General features: G+C 39.8%; 1 protein-coding gene across 2 annotated transcripts in view; it reads right to left on the bottom strand.

Annotated features, from left to right (window-relative positions):
* The window catches only part of rnf19b (ring finger protein 19B), a 30,133-nt gene extending 17,574 nt beyond the window's left edge, over positions 1-12,559 (bottom strand). The window contains exon 1 of one of the 2 annotated variants that reach the window (XM_026299944.1): positions 12,334-12,559. The gene's annotated coding sequence lies outside the window, so the exon portion shown is untranslated. Of the gene's footprint in view, positions 1-12,068; positions 12,299-12,333 lie in introns of those variants that run through there. The other variant, XM_026299945.2, reaches the window with a different exon arrangement.
* Between the last annotated feature and the right edge of the window lie 12 nt (positions 12,560-12,571).

The following is a 12,571-nucleotide window of genomic DNA, read 5'->3' as shown; positions in this document are numbered from 1 at the left end:
GACCCACTCTGTGACTCTAGCACTTATGTATACACACAAAGGAAAACACACACACACACACAGAGGTGACCATAAACTGAATACAAACTGGTGCACAAACATACATGCACAAACTGGTAAACACACACTGATTCATATGCGGATGTACACTTCCAAAGTAGACAAACACACACCCACACAGTCAAGCTAACATCCTTCATATGTTCAGTGACAGGAACCTTTTGAAATGCAAAAACATACAGAAATCAAGTGCATGTTTCTATTTTATATATACACATACTATAGACTATACACATCAGTCATGAAAACACACATGCAAAAAATAACAAAAACATATTTTAACCTCAAATTTGTCAGCCACACACACACACACACTCATATATGCAGACACAAAATCATAAATGAAGTGAAGTTAATTTGTATGTATGCACTTAACACATTTCATCGATATACAAACTCACAGTACGTAAAAACACACACAAATGCACATTTCTAAATATACATATAAGTTTCAAAAGCACAATAAAAAGAGACACAAAACACACACAGGACATATTGATCCCTGACTGAATCAACACACACATACACATTGACACATATGCAAGTACACACTTCTAAAACACACACACATATAGAAAGCAGGTAAACACATATTTTACATATTCATAAACAAGCACAGATTCCTATACACACATTTCCAATTCAAGAAACACACGCATAATAAAAACTGGCATATACACCTACACATTCAAACCTGTAAAATAACACACACTGTCATTAGCCACCCACACGCAGCCCATAGATATGCACACTCAAAATGAACACACAAAGTGAAAGTGATGATTATGGGCGCACAAACACACACAAGATGTAAGCCAGCAGACACACACACACACAAACACTCAATGTGCACAAACACAACTTTGAATGACCACACAGACACCAAAGTGACAATTATATACGCACAAACACACATGAAGACATGATAATCACAGCCTGTGTCCGCACTACAATTACAGGCTGTGTGAGCTTTGTTAACTAGTGTGTGTAAGAGACACTTCAGCACTCTTACGTGTTGTTAGCGTGTTTTGATTGCACATGTATTTCTGCTGTGTTGTGTTAAATCTCATATCTAAGAAGAAAATATGGTAAAATGCATCATCATCATCATCATGGAGCTGCAGCAGCGTTGCGTCCATGTGGTTACAAAGAGGGAATCGGTGGTAGAAATGTTGTGCGGCATCACAGATAACAGAATCAATGCTAGACTGAAGAAACAGGAATGTCAGAGGCACAAACACACTCCCACAGCACTGTACGTTTTCTGTTTTTCTCTCTCTCTGAGCAGCAAAAGCCCGACTGGCCTGTCTGACTGACTGAGCATTCACAAAGCTGATTATAGCCACGAGTCTAAGGCCAGGGACACACACACACACACACACAGGGCAATGCTGACCCAGTACATGTCAGAGCATTCAGCAGAGTGAAACCTGCAGGTGGGGAGGGAAAGATTTACATGACTGACAGATTAGCTGACCAGTCCCTGAGCCTGTTTCTGCGTCTATAATAATTTCCAGTTCAAAAATAAAACAGAACCCAGGCACCACGAAACTGATTATAAGCTTTAGTTTATCTGGACATTCATTTTAAAAGCTTCTTTGCTGTTCACGAGTGTGGGATTTCAACTTTTCTGACTTTAGTGCCACAACTGGCAGCATGGTAAACACAATGAGGCAGACAGAAACGCTTCAAAACACATGCATGCAACCCACAAACAGTGAGAACGAAACTCTTAACAAAACAGCTTTAAAGATCCAATAATCAAAGGCTGATATTAGCTTCTCTGTGTCATGTGTAGGTGCAAGTAGAGTGTCCATACTGCCATTCTCCCCTGTGATAAGTGTATAAGCCAGATGTCTCTCCATCCAAATGATGTGAGATCTTGATAACCTACATTACTGTGAAAACACACTGCAGGAAGAGAAGGTAAAAATACTTCTGGACTAAAGTCAGAAACCAATAAAAAGGAGGAATCCAACTGTTAGAGGAAATGCTGGCACCTTTATGTATATTTTCTGCACACACCTACGTACGGTATGAAAACATACACATCCACACTCGCCAGCTTCTTAGGGTTAAAAAGGGAATTCACCTAAATATGAGCAAAAGTATAAGAAGTCTGTAGTTTATAAACATGTACTCCCACTAGCTGAGTTTCTAACAGGCATGTGTACACACACACACACACACACACACACACACACAAAGTGAGTTCTTGAAAAACAGCTACGACTGGATTTTAACACTATTTGAGAAACTTAAGCAGCTTTTATCACAGTGATCCATGCTCCGGAAATCAAACTGCCCTTTCATTGTCAAGTCTGTTACGCTGTTTCGTGATAACAAGGCAACGACACACCCTTTTGAGGAAACACATCTCCTTCTTGGACGTTGCAACTGAACGCACACATACTCCTCCACAACCTTTGTTTGTTTTTAGAAAACAAAGGAGGCAAGATTCTCGAGTGCTGATAGACTTCGTTTTCTCATGGTCGTAACAGGAAAGCAGGTGTAGGTAATACCATGAATACCAGCATATTCCTTTAATCGTGAGTGGCTTTGTGTAAGTTCGTGTGTTATTCAGTGAGATGTCATTAATGCTACTACACCTCTGCTCTTCTGCTTTTCCCCCCCTGTAAATACAGATTTTCTTGTTATTATTAGACACCAATTTATTTAGTTACTCTGTATCACCTTTATGTAAACTTCTCTGTAAAAATGTTTTGTCTTGTTATTTTATAAAACCAATACATCCCATTAAAATGACCTTGCTACTTATTACCAGTGCAGGTCTGAAACCAAATCCACCAAAATAAAAACCTACTGCACAACTTTACTAAAAGAGTGAATGAAGTTGACTGGAGAGGAGCTGTGGTTTATGTAGACGCTGTTATGACTGAGCAGACAGTGTAAAACAGTCATATTTGATGATTGCTGTACATTTAACATGCAGGTTTTTCATATATTAGATCTGTGGGTTCATTTTGTTTCTTTGACTACGCAGTCATTCACTGTTTGAATTTTCTGAGCAGCTTAAAATACCTGATTAAGTGTAAAACTGTAAGCTGCATATTCAGTTTAGGTAACTCTGTGATGACAGAACTATTATGACATATCTCAGTTCCCAGTGTTTAGAGTTTAGAGATTTAGTTTAGAGATCTGATGGGTTCTCTGCCTGAAGGTTTTCTTTCTCCAAACACGTTCACATGGCACAGAATGTGCACAGATGATTGAATAATGCTGCTGCTCTCAGCAATAACACAGACAAATAAATCTAACAAGAGCGGGCAATATTGAGTGTGTGTGTTTGTGTGTGTACTGAGGTCATGCCGTTGTTTGGCAGATGGGTCTGAGCAGCCTGAGAACTTCACAATCTGGCTGTGATTTGTTATCAACACGCTCTCACACACACACACACACACACACACACACACTTCATTCCACACTTGTCCTCCTACTCCACTGCTGCTCAATTCAGCACTCACACACTAAACCTCACTCCTCTCACAGCATTTCTCCTTCATTTAACTGGGCTCCCTCGTTCTTTTATTGCTTCTTTCCCTCACTCTCTTTCACACACAGCAGGCTGCTTTTATGCTCAGCCCTCCATGCCTGTTTGATTCTCTCTGTCAAAGTTTCAGAAACACTTGTTCAAGTTTCATCTAAAACACATCAGGTCTTTCTCTCCGGTCTGGCTTAACGTGACGTTTAAACTGAGATCAAACTGAGCAAATGCTTCACAGCAGCTGCAGCTACTGCAGCATGCTGTCTGTGAGGATCATTCCCACAATGCACTCATAATCTTTCTTCCAGCTGCAGGTCTCAACACTGGTTCTTATTATGATTAATACTGCTGGTTTTTCTTTCTGCCATCTGTGCTACGTGAGTACAATTAGCCGCAATTAATAACCTGTTAGAGTGGAAGAAGAAAACAACAGCGCTCTGTGTTTCCAGGACTGAATCACACCACAGGGTTCCTGTTTCTTAGTCCATCAGTTAAATGAGGTATATTTTTTCACAGTGCCTTGTAATGATCTCGTGTTTAGACTGAGAGATTCAGGAAGTCTTTTGTGTCCACGGCCATAAGACTCTATAATTCCATAATATAAACAATAACACACACACACACACACACACAAACCCCCAAAAATAAATACTTTATTACTTTTCTACATACAAGTTAATTGCTTTATTACTTTATTAATTATTATTAATTTATATAATTTAAATAATATTAAATTAAATTGAATAACTTTAAATGAGAATAACTGCTGGAACAATTTAATTTCCCCTTGGGGATTAATAAAGTATTTCTTCTTCTACTTCTTCTTCTTTTATCTCTTGGTCACTGTGAATTTCCCCTAGAGATCAGTAAGGTCTTAACCTTTTAGCACATGCATTTATAAATTTAGCAATGAAGTCTCAATATCTTTTATAGTTCAAGAAACGCAGAATCATGGTCAATATTTTTAATGCACTACTGTAATGAACACTGCAGCCTCTAGAGGCCACTCTGGGCCTTTTACATTAGTCTCCTTTTAGGATTCTAAACTAAAATCCTCAGTGTTTCAGAACCACCAAAAGGAAAACTTTCACTTCAGGTTCAATACTGAATTTTCCTGAGTCTGAGAGAGAGTGAGGTGCAGGTGACCTGACCTCAGCACTCCTCAGACAGACTGCTCTGATTCAGACAGTGAATCCATGCCTCAGCACTTTGGGATCCTGCCTCCAGGGCACAGCCAACCTACATGCTGCAATTGGCAGGGCACACTGAGCATCCATCTTACGGGGGACACAGGCCGACATGCAAACAGCATGGATGGTGCTAAAATGATAAGTCAATCAATCCTTTATCTTATGTTCCAGCTTCTCCAATGTAGAAGATCTGCTTCTTTTTTAATTTAACACCTTAGTTTTTTGGCCTATAGGTCAAACAAAAATCACTAATTTGAAGACACCAACTAGCTCCCCGACTAAACAGTCAATCATTCTTAAAAGTAATCAATAAAATGAACTGTTATTTGAGACCCTGGTATGGATATGTAAGCATCAGCAAACACATTGAAAAACTAAAACCATATAGCTGTGTTTTTTTTTTGGTCTCACACACGCACACACAGGCTTCAGCATAATTAGATGTGTGCTGCAGGTGTGCTGCTGTTAGAGCTGATTGCTGTTATGCAACAAGATGATTCACTGCCAGCTTTGACATGTCTGCAAAGAAACCACCCTGCAACATGCACTCACAGCTTGAAGGTCCACACACATGTACAGACACAGTCACCTGAATAGAGATGGTCTAAAACTCTTTCATGCAGCTGTTCAAACACATTTGTAGTGAAGAACTGGTTTATATGGCTCCTGAACAAACACACTGAAATAAACAGAACAGTATTTATTTACTGAAATGCAGTGAAGCATACGGTAAGAGAAGGTAAAGGCTGAAGGTAAGTGCCGTACTTGAGTGAATTACTGTGCAGCTTTTTCCAGCCACAAATCACGGTGACAAAAAATGTTTTTCTGGAGTTTGTATTTCAGCCAAGCTTATTATTTAACTATAGATCTGCTGTTGCACTCAGTCTGGGAACGATCATCCATCAACTGTCATCTAAAAGCATTGAAACTGTGAGCTGACTGTGTATTTAGTATAGCTTCAACATGCCATCATTACCCAAGCCACAAGAAACTAGAAAGTGCTTCCTTTCCAATGATACCAAGCTCATCAATGTAAGTACAACAGCTAGTTATGTTGGGTATGCAAAAGGAGGGTAGGTAACAGTTTAAATCAGTGATGCATGTGCTGCACTCACACACACAAAATCTCTAAATCAGGAACATTTGTCTTTCTAATGTTTCACAAAACAACCTAACCAGAGACTAAAGTGATGATGCCGTTGCTGCACTCAGTGTCCAAAAGCATCTTATCACCACAGATAAGAGCATCAGCTAAAAGCCTGCGATCCAAATTGACTGACGACATTGTTTCTACATGAGCAGGTCCACAGAGATCTGTGGTCCAGCCCACGGCTCCACTCTGACCATTAGCCTGTTTGTAGTGATAGTGACTGAAACTGTGCTAATCTGAGAGCCAGGACCGATGGTCTCTGGACAGAGCAGGTGGTCTCCTACTTCACCCAGAGGTTAATCTTGCATTATGTGTATGTGTGTGTCTGTGTGTGTTTGGGAGGGGGGGTTGAGTAGGAAAACTACTTAGAGTCAATTAGCTAATAGACACTGGGGTAACAAAATAAAAGCCTTACTAGCTGAGCCCTTTCAATTAGTATCTGCTGCTTTTACAGAGAAACTGTAACAAAACTTGGTTCTTGAGATGCAAAATAATGACTGAATGATTAACTAAATATTAACTAAATATTAACTGTTATTATGTTGTTTTTCTAGGGCAGAATCTGTAGCTGGTAAAGTACGAAGGAGCAAAAATATTAGAATTTAATTTCCTGGTAAATACAGCTAAATATATTCATTCATAACTGAGCTGGACTTTAATATTGTAGCTAGAGGAAAGTTAGTTTTGAATACCTGTCATATTGTTTTCTAATGTTATGTATTGCTACAATAATGACTGATGTGTTTTTCATCTTTCATATTTAAAAGGTAAATATGTATTTATAAAACGTAAATGTCCTGGAGTAACATTAAATAAATGAGCTTAATTTCATCTCTACTCTCACAGTTTGTCAGCTCAAAAAAATCAAACTGCGGAGCCTTGAAAATACAGCTCGCTTTTATTTACTTCACATGTTGTCGACATGCTTCTTCCTGCATAAAATATCTGCTGCTAAATAAGCCAGATGAAATTTGGAGAGTGTGTTGTACAATATGGAAAGCAGCAAGTACATGCCACTACTTAATGCTAATACTTGCTAAATTACTCATTAACTGCTGGATCTGGTTAATGTACAGCACTGCAGTAATAAACTCTGCTAGAACAGACTCTGCAGGTGCCAAACTTCAAACTTACAAAGAAACAAATTTAACGCAGACAGATATTGCACCTACACTCTGTGCTGCTGGTACAAAACACTGTGACTAAATGGTTTGTAGCAGCTGCCGTCAGCACAAACAAATTTTCAGGCTGAAATTAAACAAAATACTGAAACAAATTCCAGCTGCAAGAAAGCCCATCCTCCACCATCAAACTATATGCAGAAGTTGCAAAAAGTAGTTTTAGAAAAATGGGTCTGACTAAGCAAATCATCCAAGCCCTTAAGAGGAAGAAATGCATTTAGTCATATCTTCAAAATGACATTTGTATTTGATTTGTGGGCCCTTTTTATGAGATTTTATTGTTTCAGATGCACTTTCCCAGTGACACTAACGTATATTGTTAGGCATCGTCCCTGCCCTGAGGTGGTTTTTGTTTAAATGGACCAATAGATCAAAAGCACAGACTGTGCATCCACATTATTAGCAGCTAAATGTCCCTTTAAAAATGCAAGTTCAAGCAAAATGGCCTCACTTTGGAGGATTTCCGTATCTTTGTGAAAACAAATACAAGCACACACAAGTCAAGGCAACTTCCAGTGAGCAGAAGGAATGGCTGAGTCATGCATGTGAGCTATCACCAACCTCAGTCTTCAGTGCTGATTCACAGTGTTCTGGTTTTTCTTTATTATTTCACTGCAGCCTCGTCCTACACCACTGCTTTAATCACAGCACCACACAAATTAGAGATCTTATTTGGCCAATGAAAGGCCAACATCCCATGTTTCAAGACACACAACGCTCACACCTGAGAACTCCTAGATTCCTCCTAACACTAACACTAACCCGTCAGCCATTATTGTAAACTAAAACCTGGTGTGTAAACGTCAACACGCCCTGCTCTTTCTTTCTGTGCTTCCTGTTATTCTTAATGGGAAAATCACAGAACAAAAAGGCAAAATGCCAAAGACCTTCTACAGACAAAGAAACCTAAAGAGCCTAAACTAACTGATGGTTAGAGAAATATGCTAACATGCCGGTTTAGCAGGTATCACCTGACAATTAGCTTTAATTAAAGTACATCTGAGGCTGATGAGAACCAGATTTTTTTCATAAAACACTGACGTTGGTGTTAGAAACATGAAGATCATGCGATCTCATTCAGTCAAGACCAAAGCGATGGAGTACAAAGCCACTACCACGGCTCAGATCAAATCTATTTCTCACCCTCGTGTGTTTACAGCAGATGACAACTCAGCTGGCACAGCTCCCAGCTTTTCTCTGAAACTCCTCTGAGTTCATGCTACTGCACAAATCCAGTATCCAAGCCGAAGCCAACCAGATAAACAACAAATATTCACCCTCACAAAGTCTGTTAAAGCTCAGGATGAAATAATAATTAAAACCATGTTTAGGGTTAACTATCCCATTAAATCTCTTCTTCTTTGGCAGCTAAACAGTTGGGTTTAAACTAGTGGTCGATAGTTGTTGACGTTATTTTGAAGAGATACCACTCTCGTAACTTTGATGTTAACCATTAAACTACAGCTGATTATCTTAGTTTAGCATGAAGACTGGAAACAGCATGTTTTGACTAAAATAGTAACAAATCATGGTTTTATCTCAGTATCAAAAGGAGGAAAATGCTCTTATTTGAAAGTTTCTGTGGGCTGTCATGATCTTACAAAGATTAGAAAACTCAATCTGTTTCACTTTCATTAACAGTTTTTGTTTATGAGAACGTCAACACTTCCAGTAAATGTACTAGATGTTTAAACTAAGACATTTTTAGTCAAACAAAGCCTGGAAAGAGCTGAACTTACTGTCACGCAAAACACAAAAGACACTTTCCGACCAGCGGAGCCACCCACATGAACTGTAGCTTCTGTTATGCTGAAGGTGAACTGATCAGATTTTGGCAAAAGCATCTGAGGGGTGAATTATCAGTGATGTCACACATAATGGAAGCTTTATTCTGTGGAAGCCAGACATGATGGCCTGTTCTTCCTAGGAATCCAGCAGCTCTCACACACTGCACTCTGTCTGTTAATGTGTGTGTGTGTGTGCACATAATAACCTCTCCATTTGAAAACCATCCAAACATCTGCTAATATGCGGCTCACCCTCAGATTGTTACTTCCTTAATGCCACAGTGCTCAAGGCAAATGAATTTGAATTGAGTTGTGTATTTAAATTGTTTCTGCGAGTGCATGAAGATGTTTTATCTACTGTGTCACACAGCCACACCTTTTCACTGGAAATGGGATACAGAGTTCCACTTTAATGACCCTGAATTAGAGAACTAGCATTACACATGACTAGTATGATCCGTATGTCTGATCAGACTTAGCCAGATATTTAAAAAGGAAAACAACTGAAGGTTTTTTGACAGATTAGTTGATTCACTGTGTTTTGGCACAGTGGACAATTTGCTAGTTTAATATGAATTGAAACAGCTGGTTCAGATATGGCCTGATAAGTTCACTCCTCAGTCTGAAACTCTGAGATCACTGTTTTGATTGTGCAGCCCACAGCTCCACAGGTTTGGATTTGTTAACTAGTTATTATAGTGGAGCTGGTGGAGACCAAAAACAGAGCTAAAAGGGGAGTGGATATTCATTACATGACCACAAACAAGACTCTAAATGGATTCTAATGTTGCTCTTTGTGTTAAGACAATAAGCAAAGAAACACTTGTTGCTGTCTTAATGGAAACTTTCCTTCTACTAGTTTTTAGCCTCTGGCACAGAAAGATTATATTCCCATTCTTAATGCTGTTTACACAGCTCTGAGCTAATTGATGTTTTTTCCAACAGGATGATGCCAAAGCAGTACTTTTATTTTTTACCCTAGTTAAACTTTCCAAAGCCTGTGGTTTATTTCTCTCTTGTTTTGTGTGGCCAACACCAGAGACTAGGAACAGCAAATTTACATTAAATCTAAATAGTCAGTGAAAGATCTGTGACATTTCATCACTTTCACTTTGAAAATGTCTCCATCAATTGTCAAAATAGCTGCTGAATAATTTTCTGTCCATCAGCTCAATTAAATGACAAATTATATCCACTTCTCTTGACAGGTTATTATATGTAAGGCTACAGCACATTTCAGCTGCCACTCAAAACAGTACTGATGTGTGACACTCTGCCATAACGACAAAATATTGTTTTTAAGAGACGCTGAAAAGCTCATTTATATAAAATCACATAAACAAACAGTGACTGGTTTGATAGCTCACAAAGATTAGCAGATCTAATTATCTACGTTGAAATAAATGTAAAAATTGAGAGTTTGAATATTTTCTCCTTCTGCAGCTCGCTCTCCCACTGACTCTCATCAACACCCCTCTCTCCCACACACACACAAAGTACAACCAGTAGTGCAGGGCAATGCACGGGAAGGTGGAGGTGGAAAGAAAATCAGGCTGGGAGCTTCTATAATTAGAGGAGCGTTCAGGATCCATACTGCTGAGTTGTTGAATGTTTAATATCAGGCCTTCAGGCACCACAGTCACAAAGAGCAAACCTCTGAGCGTCTTTACACCAGCTCGTAACACACAAACACAAACCGAGGCGTTTACAGACACAGAGGAGGAGAGCAGCAGCAACCGCAGAAAACTGGATGAGTGGATTCAGGTTTCAGAGGAAACAGCAGCACAATGCATGGACACAGACACAGTACATGTGACAAGTGTGCTTGTGATTCCCGGCTATTGTCTGTAACCTGAGCCACATAAGTACACACAAACACAAACCTCCTCTGGGTGAGTTAACACCAACACAAATCAGACTGCTCCACATCACATCCCTGGTAAAACAGGCTGTTTTTTTTTTAAATGTGATCTGGGTGGGGGTCACTTTGTTTTCATAACTTTAAAATTCCGAGAAAGCAGCCAGTGCAAGTGCTTTTGTCTAGAGCTGCAGCAGGTAGTCGGCCAACGCAGTAGTCCGAAAACTGCCTCCATAATAATCGAACCCTTTAGTCATCTTAAAGCCAAAATGTCAAATAAACAGTTTTACAGACGATTTCTCAATTATTCTATAAGTGCAGTGCTACTTTTCATCACTAAATGAATTTTTCAATTCATTTCATTTCAGAATTTAAGACGTAGAGCGAAACATAAATGGATCATTGATGATTTAATGTTCTGTTCTATAGCCACATCTGCTCACAACAGCATTATATGTTTTAGGGCTGCACCAATTTTATATCTGTACTGACTGAGTTTATCCAAGAGATTTGGTATCGGCTAATGTGAGTCACCATAAAAACTGTACTCATTGCTCTATAAAAACATGAGCTAATAATTTCAGCCAATTTGTTCTCATATATTTATAACATACAACATATCAGACTTATTATGCCCACTCCCATCCACTTGGTGCTCTTGTTAAAAAACATCCGTACTGATTATTTGTCATCCAGCCTTAAGAATAAGGGAAAACCTGAGGAGAAAAAAAATTACACACCTTTCACCTGTGAAAGCCAAACACTTCAGGCTTTCCTACGTCATCTAATCCCACACTGTGATTAAAAAGCTTTTCAGTAACACTTTAAACATGACTTATCTACATTTGAACGTGGGTACGCAGATAAAGAATAGCTCATTAGAGTCTTGTCATTGCAGTCTTATTACAAACATCACACCTGATCCCCTTTATCTCCCAGTCTCTGGGCCAGGATGACTGGTGCTGATCTGTTATCAAATCGAAGCATTTTTACATTCCCAGTATTTACAGAAGACTTTTATTTTGTTAAGCCGTCTTTTCTCCACAGGTTGCCAAAACATTATGCCGCCTGGAAAATTTCACCACATCTTTCCCATGCCCATAAAATAGAGCCTCAGCCTGAAGAAAATTCCCCAAATATTCCTTTAATATTCCCTGTGGTGCTCAGAGCCTCCAACACCTCTTCTCTTAGGGCGTTTTATTTTATTTCTTCAGCCTTGGTCATGAAACCAAACAGTGAGCGGGGAGTGGCAGAGCAGACAGTAATGTGTTTTAAACATTTTAAATCTCAGACAAACTGAAGGAAAAATATTCCCTCAGGATTATTTGCGCACATACCTGTTCTCTGAGTCGTGTCCTCCCTGTATGTAACAGCCTTCGGGGCTACATGTTAAAGGTTTTTCTTCCAGTCATGAGGATTTGGGTGGTTTTGGTCTGAGCTGAGCTTCCTGACTGGCAGATGAAGACTAACAAGCTTGGGAATGATACAGATTGATGTTTTGGGGTTTAGGTGCCACTGGGCTCCTTTAGGCGACACGTTTGGTTTTACTGTCATCGCTGACACACAGCTAATACAGCTGAGGGTCCACCACCGGGCACTTACCCCGCTCAGGACCGGTTTTCTTCGACCTGGGGAGCGTCGCAGCGGCCACTACGACTCCTTGCTTGGCGTCCTCTCCGCCTTTCCTCGCTCTTATCCCGCAGCTGTAGGTGTGAACGGTTCTCCGTGACGGTTCCCGGATCTCTCCTCTGGGGTCTCCTGGCAGCTGACGGCGGCCTCTGGTCTCGTCGCGCCCCGGGAGCGCAACCCTTAAACCCTCTGCAATCTCCGCAGCTCGCTC

Source organism: Mastacembelus armatus, chromosome 11, assembly GCF_900324485.2.
Source record: "Mastacembelus armatus chromosome 11, fMasArm1.2, whole genome shotgun sequence".
Classification (NCBI taxonomy): Eukaryota; Metazoa; Chordata; class Actinopteri; order Synbranchiformes; family Mastacembelidae; genus Mastacembelus; species Mastacembelus armatus.
Note: the sequence above shows the minus strand (reverse complement) of the source record. Positions and strands in the feature narration are given on the sequence as shown.